General features: G+C 36.1%; 1 long non-coding RNA gene across 12 annotated transcripts in view; it reads left to right on the forward strand.

The window, feature by feature from the left end:
* The window catches only part of LOC309619775, a 31,104-nt gene that overhangs the window by 8,111 nt on the left and 8,465 nt on the right, over positions 1 to 14,528 (forward strand). For 4 of the 12 annotated variants that reach the window (XR_014239208.1, XR_014239214.1, XR_014239215.1 and 1 more), the window contains 2 exons: positions 1,648 to 1,767; positions 12,593 to 12,709. The exons of 1 other annotated variant lie outside the window; for it this stretch is intronic. This is a non-coding gene — a long non-coding RNA (uncharacterized lncRNA). Of the gene's footprint in view, positions 1 to 1,647; positions 1,768 to 3,889; positions 3,995 to 12,592; positions 12,710 to 14,528 lie in introns of all 12 variants that reach the window. 7 more of the 12 variants (XR_014239205.1, XR_014239206.1, XR_014239207.1 and 4 more) reach the window with 7 other exon arrangements.

Consider the following 14,528-nt stretch of genomic DNA (forward strand, 5'->3'; position numbering starts at 1 on the left):
TTCAATTTGGGCTAGGAATTTATTTTTTAATAAAATTGATATTAGTGGAAACACACGGGAAACAGACAGGAAAACAATTGAACATAGTGACCTGAGTGGTTACAATACCTCATATAAGGCATCTTTTTCAGAAATTATTCTTCGGTGTGTGTTGGGTTGCTTTCTAGGTAAGAATGGGAGTGACAACTCTGCTGTAATGAATAAGGGCCTGGGTAGGGAGGGGGAAGGAGAAGCCAGGAAGGAGCAATTAACAGGGAAATGAGGTTATGTGGAAGGAAGGAGATAGATTCAGGAAATTTCCAGGAGGTAATATCAACTGGGTTTAGTGACTGTTTTTAGGGGACGGGGCCATAAGGAGGTGGTGGCAATGTTGTGCAGAATAGAAGATCCAGGAAGCAGAGCAGGTTTGTTGGGAAAGATACAGATTTAAATCATACAATGTTTATAACCCTGTAGTTTTTTTTTAGGCCTCCTCTTCCAAACAGCATAAACTGTTGCTTCCTAGATGTAACCTGCTTGTCTGTAAAGAACAGCCAGCCATAGAAATTGGAGGCTGGGAATGTGTTGGGAAGGGTAGAGAGACTAGAGGAAATGATTTAGATGTGCAGTGGTCTTAAAAATATTTTCCCGCAAGCCAGGACTTAGCTAGCTTTGTATCACTTCTATTAGTAAGACGGGAGTCGGTAATAGGGGATAGCAAGGATGGACAGACCCTTGGGAGGAAGAGGTAATGCAGCAGGTCTGGTTGCTTATTCCTTGCATGTCTCCAAGGAAACCATGACTGACCTGACCAACCCTGGGAATTTGGCCTGTGCAATGTTCTTTATGTTAGTGACGATTTTGTTGAGTACACCTGGAGAAATGGAACACGCCAGACTGGCTTGTCAGGTTGCTTTGCACAACACGTACACCTGGTTTCGTTGTTGGGGTCCCGAGTCTCAGTTGCCATAGCTGATTGTATAGCAGAATGTGTGGACGTTAATAGCTCCCCATAAAAGCCTTGGACCCTGAGACTCAAATGGGCTTCCTCAGGTAGAGCTACTCCACGCATGCCTGTAGTTTTGCTGCTAGACAGAGAGAGAGAATTCCTTGCAACTTCAGGCCAAGAACATTGGAAGCTTGTGCTGACCTCTCTGGACTTCCCCAATGCATCTTTTTCCCGTTGCTTTTGCTCTCTTTCCTTTGCTCTAATAAGTCCTAGCCATGTTTATAACCTGCTCTTGAGGCTTGTGAGTGATTCTGGGATCACCAAAGGAAACGACCATATATAAAGTTCTGAAGAAATTTAAAACCCAATTTGTCCATTCGAGTCTTGATAGGATTCACTGAAAAAAGAATAATCAACATATGCAAGTATGTGCTATGTATGGATTTAAACCGAATCAAATCTTTGGTCCATGTCCAGGAGACATTTATAGTCTCTGTAGGGATATAGAACACGTATATAGAGTGTTAGGAAAATGCCTACAGGCACAAGTATAAATAAAATCAAATTAGCAATAAATGTAGAAGCAAGGGAGAAAAAGAGAGTAAAATTTGTAGGAGTCAATCATGGTTTATGGAAGATGGTGCATATTTAAGAAGAAATATGGGACCATGTTGTCAAATAATAGCTTTTGCTTTTTTCCTTCATATGTACTTTCGCAGTGTGTAAAAAAAAATGAAATAAGAAACATTTTTTTCTGGATTTTATCTGATGAGTGCTGAGTCCAACAGAACTTTGACTGAATTATTTGTGTGGAATCAAAATTTGCACTAAATCAAAATGTAAGTATTCTATGTAACAATATTTTTTGAGCCGTACAGTTATTAATTGTGGCTATGAGTTAATATTCTCTTATATTATCATTCCAAAGACTCCACCCAACTCCTGTTATAATCAATAAATCATATCTGGTATTTCTTCAGCTATTTAGTTAAACTGCTTACAGCCAAAGAATAAGAATGAACTTTGAAAGTTCTACTTCTGGTACTAGCCAGATAGGTCCTATCAAATCACCCTCCCACAAATAACAGCTATAAATTCTGGATAAAATATTTTAAAAATACCAAAAGGCACTGGAAAGCAAGCAAAAGAAGTCAATACTTGGAAGAATGAAATGGCACTTCAGGCGTTTCCTATTTTTATGTCTTTAGCCTGCAGTGCCCAGTTTTGTAGGATGACTTAAACTTAGAAACTTGCAGATGTACTGGCTTGAAGAGCCAGAGGATGGAGACCAGGGCAACCACAGTGTGGTACAGGGCCTAGAATTAATATCATGTACTGCCTTGACATCTGGTAGAATCAGGAAGGTTATGAACAGCCTAACACCAAGTTCCCCTCCCCATCTGCTCCCATGGTCCTAAGATCCCCTAGCCAAACAACCCTTTTTGTCTTGGGGACCAGGTACATTTCCTGCTTGTACCTGAGTGGCAGGTTTCATTTCCCTGCAAGCCTGTGGAATTATTCAAAGAAACCAATCCCATCCCCCCACAGGAACCAGGGACTACCTTGATACTACAAAATCTGCCTCCCTCAGTACCTGGTTGTTTACTGTGTTCTCTGGTGTAACCCTCATGTATCCCTGAATGGTGTCTGGTGTCCTCGCCCAGGCTATGAGTATGCGTGACTAGTAAACTGCCATCGATCTCACCTGACAAGTGCTGGGTGTCATGTATTAGGCCATTCCCATAAACCTAGGGTGGGAATCCTTGCCTCACCAAAGAGATGAAGAAGAGGCAATTAAAAGAACAAAAATGGAAAGTGGAGGAGAAATCCCAGAAAGAAGAGAGTCACAGAGAGGGAGCCTTAAAGTCTGTGTGGAAACTGCCCAAATCTCTAGCTAATTCCTAAACCACACATGTGCAAGGTGGACTCCAGGCAGCCCAGTTAAGGCCAAGAGCACTGCACTGAGTTAGAGTTTGAGTTCAGCCAAGTGAACAGCGTGCCAAAACAAAAACATTGCTGCTCTTTAGAGAAACATAACAGAACTGAGCATCTAGAGATGCTCAGTACATCATTCACTATGTCCAGGATGATATCTAAAACTATTAGACATATGGAGAAGTAGGAAAATGTAACCCCAAAACCAATCAATGGTGAGTAGCCCAGGATGAATCAGTTATAATTTGAGACAAGGATTTTAACGCGGCTCTCACAACTATGCTCAAGGACTTAAAAGAAAACACCCTTGTAATGAATGAAAATATAGAATATCTCAGAAAAGTAAAGAGATTTTAAAAACTGAAAGGAACTTCTAGTACTGAAAAGTATAATGTCTGAAATAAAATTTTCACTGGATAGCCTTAAGATCAGAGTGGAAATAACAGAAGAAAGTGTCACTGAATTTGAAGTTAGATCAATAGAAATTATTCAATCTGAAGATCAGAGAGGAAGAATATTTTAAAACGAAATAATGAACAGTACCTCTGGGACCTATAAGGTAATACTGAAAGATCTAACATGTAGGGTGCTAGAAGGAAAAGAGAGAACGGGGCATAAAATTTTTTTTTGAAGGAATATGGCCAAAATGTCTGCAAATTTGGTGAAAGACATAAATAACCAGATTCAAGAAGCTCATTGAAGCCCATGCAGGCTATAATGAAAATCACATCTAGGTACAGCAGAGTCAAACTACTGAAAAGCAAAAGCAAAGAGAAAGTTTTGAAAGTAGCCAGGGAAAATATTATTATATGAAGGGAACAAAGATTTGAAGTACTATTGACTTCTCATCAGAATCAAGTGAAATGACATCTTTAAAGTGCTAAAAGAAAAGAAAGAAAAAGTCAACCCAGAATTCTCTATCTAGAAATATCTTTCAAGATGAAATGAAATAAAAATATCCTTCAAGAATGAAGGCAAAATAAATACGTTTTCATTTAAAAGAAAACTAAGAGAGTTTATCATCAGCAGACCTGTACTACAAAAAATGTTATACGAAGTTCTTTAGACAGAAGGGAGATAACACTACATGGAAACCTGAATGTTCAGGAAGGAATGAAGAACACCAGAAAGGTAAATATAAATGGCTTTTTCCCATATAATATCTTTAAAATATATAACTTTAAAGCAAAAATTATAATGTTATAAAATGGGGTTTATAATACATGCAGATGAAATACATATGACAACTATAGGTTAAAGATAAGAGGGGGAGTGTAGGGTTCTTGTATTTTACGTGAAGTGCTGCAATATTAACTTTAAAAACACTGAAAAGGATGTGTATTGTAAGCCCTAGGACAACCACACACACGCACACAAAAACCCTAAAGGTTTTGCTAAAGTTAATCAGTTAGAATGGAATTCTAAAAATTGTTCAAGCAATCCCAAAGAAATCAAGAAAAGAATAATGAGGGAGCAAAAAAACAGATGGGACAGACAAAACAAATAATAAAATAGACCTAATCCATATCAATAATTACTCTAAATGTAAATGGACTAAACAATCTAATTAAAGGCAAGAATTGTCAGGATGTATTAAAAAGTAAGACTCAATTATATGTTGTCTACCAGTGATGCAATTTAAATATAAAAGCACTGATAGGTTGAAATTAAATGGATAGATAAAGTTGTACACAAAGTATAAGCATAGGAAGGCTGGAGTGGCTATATATTATATAAAGTAGATTTCTAGACAAAGAGAATTATCAGAGATAAAGAGCAACATTTGATAATGATAAAATAGTCAATATATCAAAAAGATGATTATAAGTGTGTATACACTTCTAATTAACAGAACTTCAAAATACACGAAGCAAAAATAGGTAGATTGAGGGAAGAAATAGACAATTCCATAATCATAGTTGGTAATTTTAACACCCCCCTTCCTCAGGAATCAATAGGAAATGTAAAAAAAAAAAAAAATTAGTAAAGACATAAGATCTGAACAATACCATCAAGTACCTAATGCTTAACTGACCAACAAGTGCAGAAGAATGAACTAAAACAATTTTTATGATGGATTTGGAGATAGATGTCCTTCCCTTTGACTGTTGAATCATATTCTATTTACAAAGTTAGATTTCCATTCTGCCCTTTGACTGATTAAAATTACAAAATAGATTTAAATTTTTTTCCAAATTTGAGCTACTTTGTGCTGTAATAAATATCACTTATCCTGAAACTATGACCATTTCCTTCCTGAGAGAAGTAATGAGTTTATTCTAAAGAGAAAATAGGGGCTTCCCATAGCCAACTCTCATTCCTATCTTTAAATTCTCCAGAATGTTTTAATATGTATATTCTACCTCCTACCTTGCTTGAAAGTAATTGACCCAGAAATAGATTTTTCTGTATATACCATATTTCCCTTTTAGTTATGTGTAAATTCTGTTTTTATAAATCCACTTAAAAAAAACTTCACAGATGAAGGAATAGGCTTGAAGAGATTAAGTATCTAGGCTAGATTCTAGCCTGAAGTCAAATAGCTCCTGAATAGTGGAGTCAGGTATTCTGGTTTCTAATAAAAGTTTTTCCATTATCCTGATATAAATTAAAAGAATCTTTTAATAATACAAATTCTCATTTTATTTGTTGTATAAATTTAGACTTTTATAGAAGTATCATTTTCTTAAAGTGACACCTGTTTGCTTTTTTATAACTGCTTAACTATTGCAATGTATTTAGCATTTTTATAACTGATGAGAAATGTTTAGTATTCTCCATTATTGCATAGTAGTAATTGCTTCCAACTTTGCCACTACAAACAACACTACAATGAGCACTTACTTGTGAAGTTCCCTTGTGAACCATTAAAAATTTTCTCTAGAGTATATCTAGGAATGAAATTACTAGATAATAGCATGTGGACTTTATCACTTAACTAAATACTGCCAAATTGACCTCCAAAAGGGCCACACCAATTAACACTCCATGAGTTGTACATTTGGGTTCTTCCTTCCTTACTTCCTCACCATCACTTGGTTCTATAACTTCCTAATCTTGTTTAATTTATTGGATTAAAAAAAACATTATTTTTTCAGTTTTGGATTTGATTACTGGTGAGGTTGAGAATCTCTTTATGAAAATTCTTTGACCATTTTCTTTTATTGGTTCCTGTTTCTTTTTTTTTTTTCTTACAGGTTTGCATAAGTTCTCTGTAGCTATTTTTCCCCTTACTGGTTTTCAATATTTGAAATATCTCTTCCCAGTCAGTTACCTATGTGTTAACATTGCCATTATGTTTTCTTCGAATGAAACTACTTAATTTTGGCATACTCATATATCCATTTGTAAATTCAAAGGCTTCTTTTAAGAAAATTTAAGGAAATTTTCCTCTTTTTAATAGGTTTTTAAAAAATGTTTCACACCTTTAATCCAACTGGAATTTATTTTTGTATATGGTGTATAGTGGACACAAATGTTTATTTTTTCTTCTGTGAAGCAAACCACTTTTCTATCATCCATTAAATATTCTTCTTTTCCTCTATGATTTGTTATACCACCTCTGTGTGACTCAGTCCTCGTACACATTCCTGGCTCTATATCTTGACTCTGTTCTGTTCTCTCTGTCTTTTTGTCTTTCCTTACCCGAAATACACTGTTTTTAAGTTTTGTTGGCTCAATACCATTTCTTAATATTTGATAGGTGAATTCCCTTCACTTTCTCAAACTATCTTAGCTAGTTTGAGGAGGTTTATTTATTCATAGATATTTTAACTTTCATTTGCCAGATTCCTGTAAAAAATCTCGCTAGGATTTTTATTGGAATTGCACTAAATTTATAGATAAGGTGGGGGACTGAACAATTTTACAGTTGTCCCAACCAAGAACATGATATAAATGTCCATTTAAGCAGGATTTCTAATCGTCTCTTTATTTCTACTTTTTTTTTTACTTTATTTGAATATATTTTTTTAAAAAATGCACATGAAATGGAAATCAAAAGAAAACTGAAATAGCAATAATCATATCAGATAAAATAGACTTTAAAATACAGAATGTTACAAGAGACAAGGAAGGACACCACATAATGATCAAGGGATCAATCCAAGAAGAAGATATAACAATTATAAATATGCATGCACCCAACATAGGAGCACCTCAATACATAAGGCAACTGCTAATAGCTATAAAAGAGGAAATCGACAGCAACACAATAATAGTGGGGGACTTTAACACCTCACTTACACCAATGGACAGATCATCCAAACGGAAAATTAATAAGGAAACACAAGCTTTAAATGACACAATAGACCAGATAGATTTAATTGATATTTATAGGACATTCCATCCAAAAACAGCAGATTACACTATCTTCTCAAGTGCACATGGAACATTCTCCAGTAGAGATCACATCTTGGATCACAAATCAAGCCTCAGTAAATTTAAGAAAATTGAAATAATATCAAGCATCTTTTCTGACCACAATGCTATGAGATTAGAAATCAATTACAGGGGAAAAAACAAACACATGGAGCTAAACCATACATTACTAAATAACCAGGAGATCACTGAAGAGATCAAAGAGAAAATCAAAAAATACCTAGAGACAAATTACAACAAAAACACGATGATCCAAAACCTATGGGATGCAGCAAAAGCAGTGCTAAGAGGGAAGTTTATAGCCTGCCTCAAGAAACAAGAAAAATCTCAAATAAACAATCTAACCTTACACCTAAAGGAACTAGAGAAAGAAGAACAAACAAAACCCAAAGTTAGTAGAAGGAAAGAATTCATAAAGATCAGAGGAGAAATAAATGAAATAGAAACAAAGAAAACAATAGCAAAGATCAATAAAACTAAAAGCTGGTTCTTTGAGAAGATAAGCAAAACTGATAAGCCTTTAGCCAGACTCATCAAGGAAAAGAGGGAGAGGACGCAAATCAATAAAATTAGAAATGAAAAAGGAGAAGTTACAACAGACACTGCAGAAATACAAAGCATCCTAAGAGACTACTACAAGCAATTCTATGCCAATAAAATGGACAACCTGGAAGAAATGGACAAATTCTTAGAAAGGTATAACCTTCCAAGACTGAACCAGGAAGAAATAGAAAATATGAACAGACCAATCACAAGTAATGAAATTGAAACTGTGATTAAAAATCTTCCAACAAACAAAAGTCCAGGACCAGATGGCTTCACAGGTGAATTCTATCAAACATTTAGAGAAGAGCTAACACCCATCCTTCTCAAACTCTTCCAAAAAATTGCAGAGGAAGGAACACTCCCAAACTCATTCTATGAGGCCACCATCACCCTGACACCAAAACCAGACAAAGATACTACAAAAAAAGAAAATTACAGACCAATATCACTAATGAATATAGATGCAAAAATCCTCAACAAAATACTAGCAAACAGAATCCAACAACACATTAAAAGGATCATACACCACGATCAAGTGGGATTTATCCCAGGGATGCAGGGATTCTTCAATATAGGCAAATCAATCAATGTGATACACCATATTAACAAACTGAAGAATAAAAACCATATGATCATCTCAATAGATGCAGAAAAATCTTTTGACAAAATTCAACACCCATTTATGATAAAAACTCTCCAGAAAGTGGGCATAGAGGGAACCTACCTCAACATAAAAAGACCATATATGACAAACCCACAGCAAACATCATTCTCAATGGTGAAAAACTGAAAGCATTTCCTCTAAGATCAGGAACAAGACAAGGATGTCCACTCTCACCACTCTTATTCAACATAGTTTTGGAAGACCTAGCCATGGCAATCAGAGAAGAAAAAGAAATAAAAGGAATACAAATTGAAAAAGAAGTAAAACTGTCACTGTTTGCAGATGACATGATACTATACATAGAGAATCCTTAAGATGCCACCAGAAAACTACTAGAGCTAATCAATGAATTTGGTAAAGTTTCAGGATACAAAATTAATGCCCAGAAATCTCTTGTATTCCTATACACTAACAACAAAAGATCAGAAAGAAAAATTAAGGAAACAATCCCATTCACCATTGCAACAAAAAGAATAAAATACCTAGGAATAAACCTACCTAAGGAGGTAAAAGATGTGTACTCAGAAAAGTATAAGACACTGATGAAAGAAATCAAAGATGACAAAAACAGATGGAAAGATATACCATGTTCTTGGATTGGAAGAATCAATATTGTGAAAATGACTATACTACGCAAAGCAATCTACAGATTCAATGCAATCCCTATCAAATTACCAGTGGCATTTTTTACAGAACTAGAACAAAAAATCTTAAAATTTGTATGGAGACACAAAAGACACCAAATAGCCAAAGCAGTCTTGAGGGAAAAAAACGGAGCTGGAGGAGTCAGACTCCCTGACTTCAGACTATACTACAAAGCTACAGTCATCAAGACAATATGGTACTGGCACAAAAGCAGAAATACAGATCAATGGAACAGGATAGAAAGCCCAGAGATAAACCCACACACCTATGGTCAACTAATCTATGACAAAGGAGGCAAGGATATACAATGGAGAAAAGACAGTCTCTTCAATAAGTGGTGCTGGGAAAACTGGACAGCTACATGTAAGAGAATGAAATTAGAACATTCCCTAACACCATACACAAAAATAAACTCAAAATGGATTAGAGACCTAAGACCAGACTCTTAGAGGAAAACATAGGAAGAACACTCTTTGACTTAAATCAGAGAAAGATCTTTTTTGATCCACCTCCTAGAGTAATGGAAATAAAAACAAAAATAAACAAATGGGACCTAATGAAACTTAAAAGCTTTTGCAAAGCAAAGGAAACTACAAACAAGACGAAAAGAGAACCCTCAGAATGGGAGGAAATATTTGCAAATGAATCAACAGATGGAGGATTAATCTCCAAAATATATAAACAGCTCATGCAGCTCAATATTAAAGAAACAAACAAACCAATCCAAAAATGGGCAGAAGACCTAAATAGACATTTCTCCAAAGAAGACATACAGATGATCAAGAAGTACATAAAAAGCTGCTCAACATCACTAATTATTAGAGAAATGCAAATCAAAACTACAATGAGGTATCACCTCACAACAGTTAGAATGGGCATGATCAGAAAATCTGCAAACAACAAATGCTGGAGAGGGTGTGGAGAAAAGGGAGCCCTCTTGCACTGTTGGTGGGAATGTAAATTGATACAGCCACTATGGAGAACAGTATGGAGGTTCCTTAAAAAACTAAAAATAGAATTACCATATGACCCAGCAATCCCACTACTGGGCATATACCCAGAGAAAACCATAATTCAAAAAGACGCATGCACCCCAATGTTCATTGCAGCACTACTTACAATAGCCAGGTCATGGAAGCAACCTAAATGCCCATTGACAGACGAATGGATAAAGAAGATGTGGTACATATATACAATGGAATATTACTCAGCCATAAAAAGGAACGAAATTGGGTCATCTGTAGAGACGTGGATGGATCTAGAGACTGTCATACAGAGTGAAGTAAGTCAGAAAGACAAAAACAAATATCGTATATTAACACATGTATGTGGAACCTAGAAAAATGGTACAGATGAACCGGTTTGCAGGGCAGAAACTGAGACACAGATGTAGAGAACAAACGTATGGACACCAAGGGGGGAAAGCGGTGGGCAGGTGGGGGGGATGAATTGGGAGATTGGGATTGACATGTATACATTAATATGTATAAAATAGATAACTAATAAGAACCTGCTGTATAAAAAAATAAAATTCAAAAATTCAAAAAAAAATGCACATGGTAAATCCAAACAGTAAAAAGGGATATACAGTGAAAGTAAGTATAGTCTCACCCTTCACCCTGCCTTCCCAGCTCCTTTTCCCAGAGAAAGCCAATTTCTTATCAGTCTTTCCAGAGATTTTCTATGCATATACTGGCATATATGTGATAGAATGTTTAAGGGGACTCTTCCTGTCAAAATTTTAGCTGAGGGAAGAATTCTTTATATGTTTTATTCTAAACAGACCATCATGCAAAAATTTCAGCGTGGATACATGGGTCTTGACCCCTTATCTACGTTAAAGATATGAAAAGGTTAAGAGAGAAGATTTGTGAAGATTACTTTAGAGTTAGCTGTGTTGTGGAGTCATTCAGAGAGAAAGGGTGGGGAATACTTAAGGTCAAGAGAGAGTAATTTCAGTGAGAACTGTCAGAAAGTCTAATATGTTTGCCTATAATCAAGGAGACACAGTACATTAACTGACTCACCTAGAAAATCTAAAAACGAAGAGATGGGTAGCTCCTGAGAAGGCAAGAACGAAGAAAGCTTTGTTGGTACTTTGGTATCAGCCTGCCATTCTTGAGTTTGTCCTAAAGTTGCTCAAATATTTCCTGCAAATCAGATGAGGGCCACAGAGCCTATATTTATTTATTTATTTTTAATAAATTAATTTATTTTTGGCTGCTTTGGGTCTTTGTTGCTGCGCATGGGCTTTCTCTAATTGTGGCAAGTGGGGGCTACTCTTTGTTGTGGTGCATGGGCTTCTCATTGCGATGGCTTCTCTTGTTGCAGAGCACGGGCTCTAGGCGCATGGGCTTCAGTAGTTGTGGCATATGGGCTCAGTGGTTGTGGCATACGGGCTCAGTAGTTGTGGTGCACGGGCTTAGTTGCTCTGCGGCATGTGGGATCTTCCCGGACCAGGGCTCGAACCCGTGTCCCCTGCATTGGCAGGCAGATTCTTAACCACTGCGCCACCAGGGAAGTCCCTATAGTTATTTAAAATTCTGACCTAGAGGAACACTGGAACTCTAAAAAAAAAAAGGCCCCATGGAATGGCCCTTGGAAGATCCTATTTGCAGCAGGAGGAAAATACACTGCTGAGTCATAACACGGTCATTCGTTCCTCGTTGTGGTCTCTGAAGGACAAAAGCGCCTGTTGTAGAGAAGCACAGTTAAACTCTTGCCAGCACCAGGGAGTGAGAAGTCGTCTGATTGAGTTATCAGATTTAAATCTCTTGTGATCAAGTATGTGCACACGGTCCTGTTCAAAATCAAATGTTCTCCAACAGTCGTATTGAGGTCTTTTTATGGTAATGTGGAATACTGGGAACTATAGCCCCCAAGGTCTAACCAGGGTTCTCTCTTCCATGCTTTACGTACAAAATTCTGAGGCTTCAGTTGAGAATCTAAATTTACTATCGAAAGTGTGCAGGCCTTCTCCGTGTGGAGGCAGAGGAGGCCCTCCCGCACTGGAGGGGACACAGGTCTCAGGCTCTTTAAGTTCCATCTTGCCACCTACAAATCTGAAGCCTGAAGTGATCGGATCTCCTTTTAATCAATAACAAAGAATGCCTGCACTACAGATATTTTTCCTGCATATGGCTTTTGAATACCTTTTATTGTGGTGGTGGTGTTTTTTTCAAGAGGGAGCATTATAAAAATGACTCTGATTAAGGGTAGAAATTTTCAAAATAGGCAACACTAAAAAGAAGTACATTGAATTTCGACATTCACAATCTACCACACAAAGTTAAGTACTTTTAATACTGTTTTGTATGTCCTTCCAGTCTTTTTTTCATCTGTGTACTTTTTTTTTACATAATTGAGCTGATAATGTATATACTCATTTGCATTGTTTATAATGGCTAAGTAATATTCCATCATATAAAAATACTATAAGTTAATTACAATGTTTGGTCATTCATGTTGTTTTTAGTTTTTCTCTATCTCATAAGGTTGAGATGACCATCTGTGTGCTCAATTGTTTTTATGTATTTTGGATTATGCCCTTAATAGAGGCCCCTTGAAGCAGAATTATTGAGTAAAAGCTCTTGCTACGTCTTGATATTCAGGTAGGTATTCTCTTTTCCTTCCTTCTCCCTTCCACCTGTGAATCATTCAGCAATATCCACAATAGTTGCTTCCCTTCTATGCTTTATTTTATACTCTTTGGGATCTTGGATTTTTCTCGAAGTCCTCTTTCAGTTGCAAAGTTCTTTGCACAAAACTGCCAGCTAACCCAATGGGCCCCCATGTATTTCTACATTAGCTCCAACGAGAGAAAGAGAGAAAAGCTCAAGGTTCACATTTTATCTATCCGGCTTCCTAAACTCTTATCTCTTCCCAACCATCTTTATTTTAACAACAGAGATACAAATCAAAATATTTTACCTATTTCATCTTATTTAACTCTCATAACAATGACATTAAGTGGGTCTTACCATCTTTGTTTTATAGATGCAGAAATTGAGGCACAGAGTTTAAATAACTTGCCCAAGGTCATACATTAAACAGTAGATTCAAGATTTCAATCCAGGCTTATCTAATGTCAAAGTTCTTTCCATTACACCACTGTTCCTTCCTCATTAAAAGAAAACTCATTGAGCAAATGCCTAGTGGATTAAGTTCTCAAGTAATTATGTAGGGGAGGAAAACTTTCCTCTTAGGTTCTGTGCCTGGGGCCTGCGAATTAGACTGACAACAGACTCAGAGAAGAAAAGGCATACAAATTTTGTTTGATGTTAATATTTTAATTTTTTCACATGCATGGAGGCCTTCATATAAAGTGAATATCCAAAGAAACAATGAAATGCTGTGGGCTTATATACCATCTTAACAAATGGTGATAAGTTCTGGAGAAGTGACAAGACAAAGTAAAAGGGGTTTGGACTTCTGTGGGTGGTAAATTGTGGGAAAGTAAATATATGGGGGAAAGTAATGGAAGATAGGGTTATTTAGTAAGGTTTCATTTATGCAGACTCATCTTGGTATCAGCTCCATCTCCTGTGATGAATGTTGTTTTTCCCTTCCTGGTACAGGAGAGGATGACATTCTCAAAAACGGAAATTTGTGCTCTGCTTTTAGGCAGGAAAGGGGAGAGCAGAGAGTTTTTCTTGCATCTGTTGCTTCTCAATTGCCATCAGCTCAAAACAGTCCTTATGCCAAAGTGGCATATTTACGGGTAGCATATTCTGATCCTCTTCAATTTACCACTGCCACTTGATGTGATTAGATAAATAACTAAAATCCAGCTTTCCTTTGTTCTTTGTGTTCCTCTGTTACATTTTCCTTATGTTCAGACCACTTATTCTTTCAGTTTTTCCTTTAGCCTTGGCTCCATAACTGTGAAATTGAAATTTTAATTAGGTAGCACAAAATGATTTTCTAAGAAGATTCCTGTTAATTAAAAAAAGCATTGCCGATCTAGGTGCTGTTTTTAAATTAAGAAAATTGAATGAAATTGCATTTGTATTCTGCTTTAACAATAAATATAGTCTGATACAAAAGAACTTATGAATATTTCCAAAATCGAAAATATAGTCTTACCTTTTTTCTTGTCCTCAGTAGTATTGAATGCACATGCTGATTACTCTCTTGGTTTTGCTAGTGGGAATGTTTCAGATGTAAAATTAAGCATATACTAACTGTACATCCGTTAGTTGTAATTTTAAAGCTCAGTTAAGCCTAATTTAAAAGACCCAGGAAATGTTTACTATTGATAAGATTATTTTTTTTAATTAAGAAATTCCTACAGTGTTCATAGATGGATGAATGGATAAACAAAATGTGATATGTACATATAAAGGAAAGGAAAAGGAAGTCTTAAAAAGGTACAGAAGTCTGACACATGCTACAATATGGATAAACTTTGAAGATATTATGCTCAGTGAA

The sequence above is a fragment of the Balaenoptera borealis genome (assembly GCF_965194805.1).
Source record: "Balaenoptera borealis genome assembly, chromosome: 21".
NCBI classification, from domain to species: Eukaryota; Metazoa; Chordata; class Mammalia; order Artiodactyla; family Balaenopteridae; genus Balaenoptera; species Balaenoptera borealis.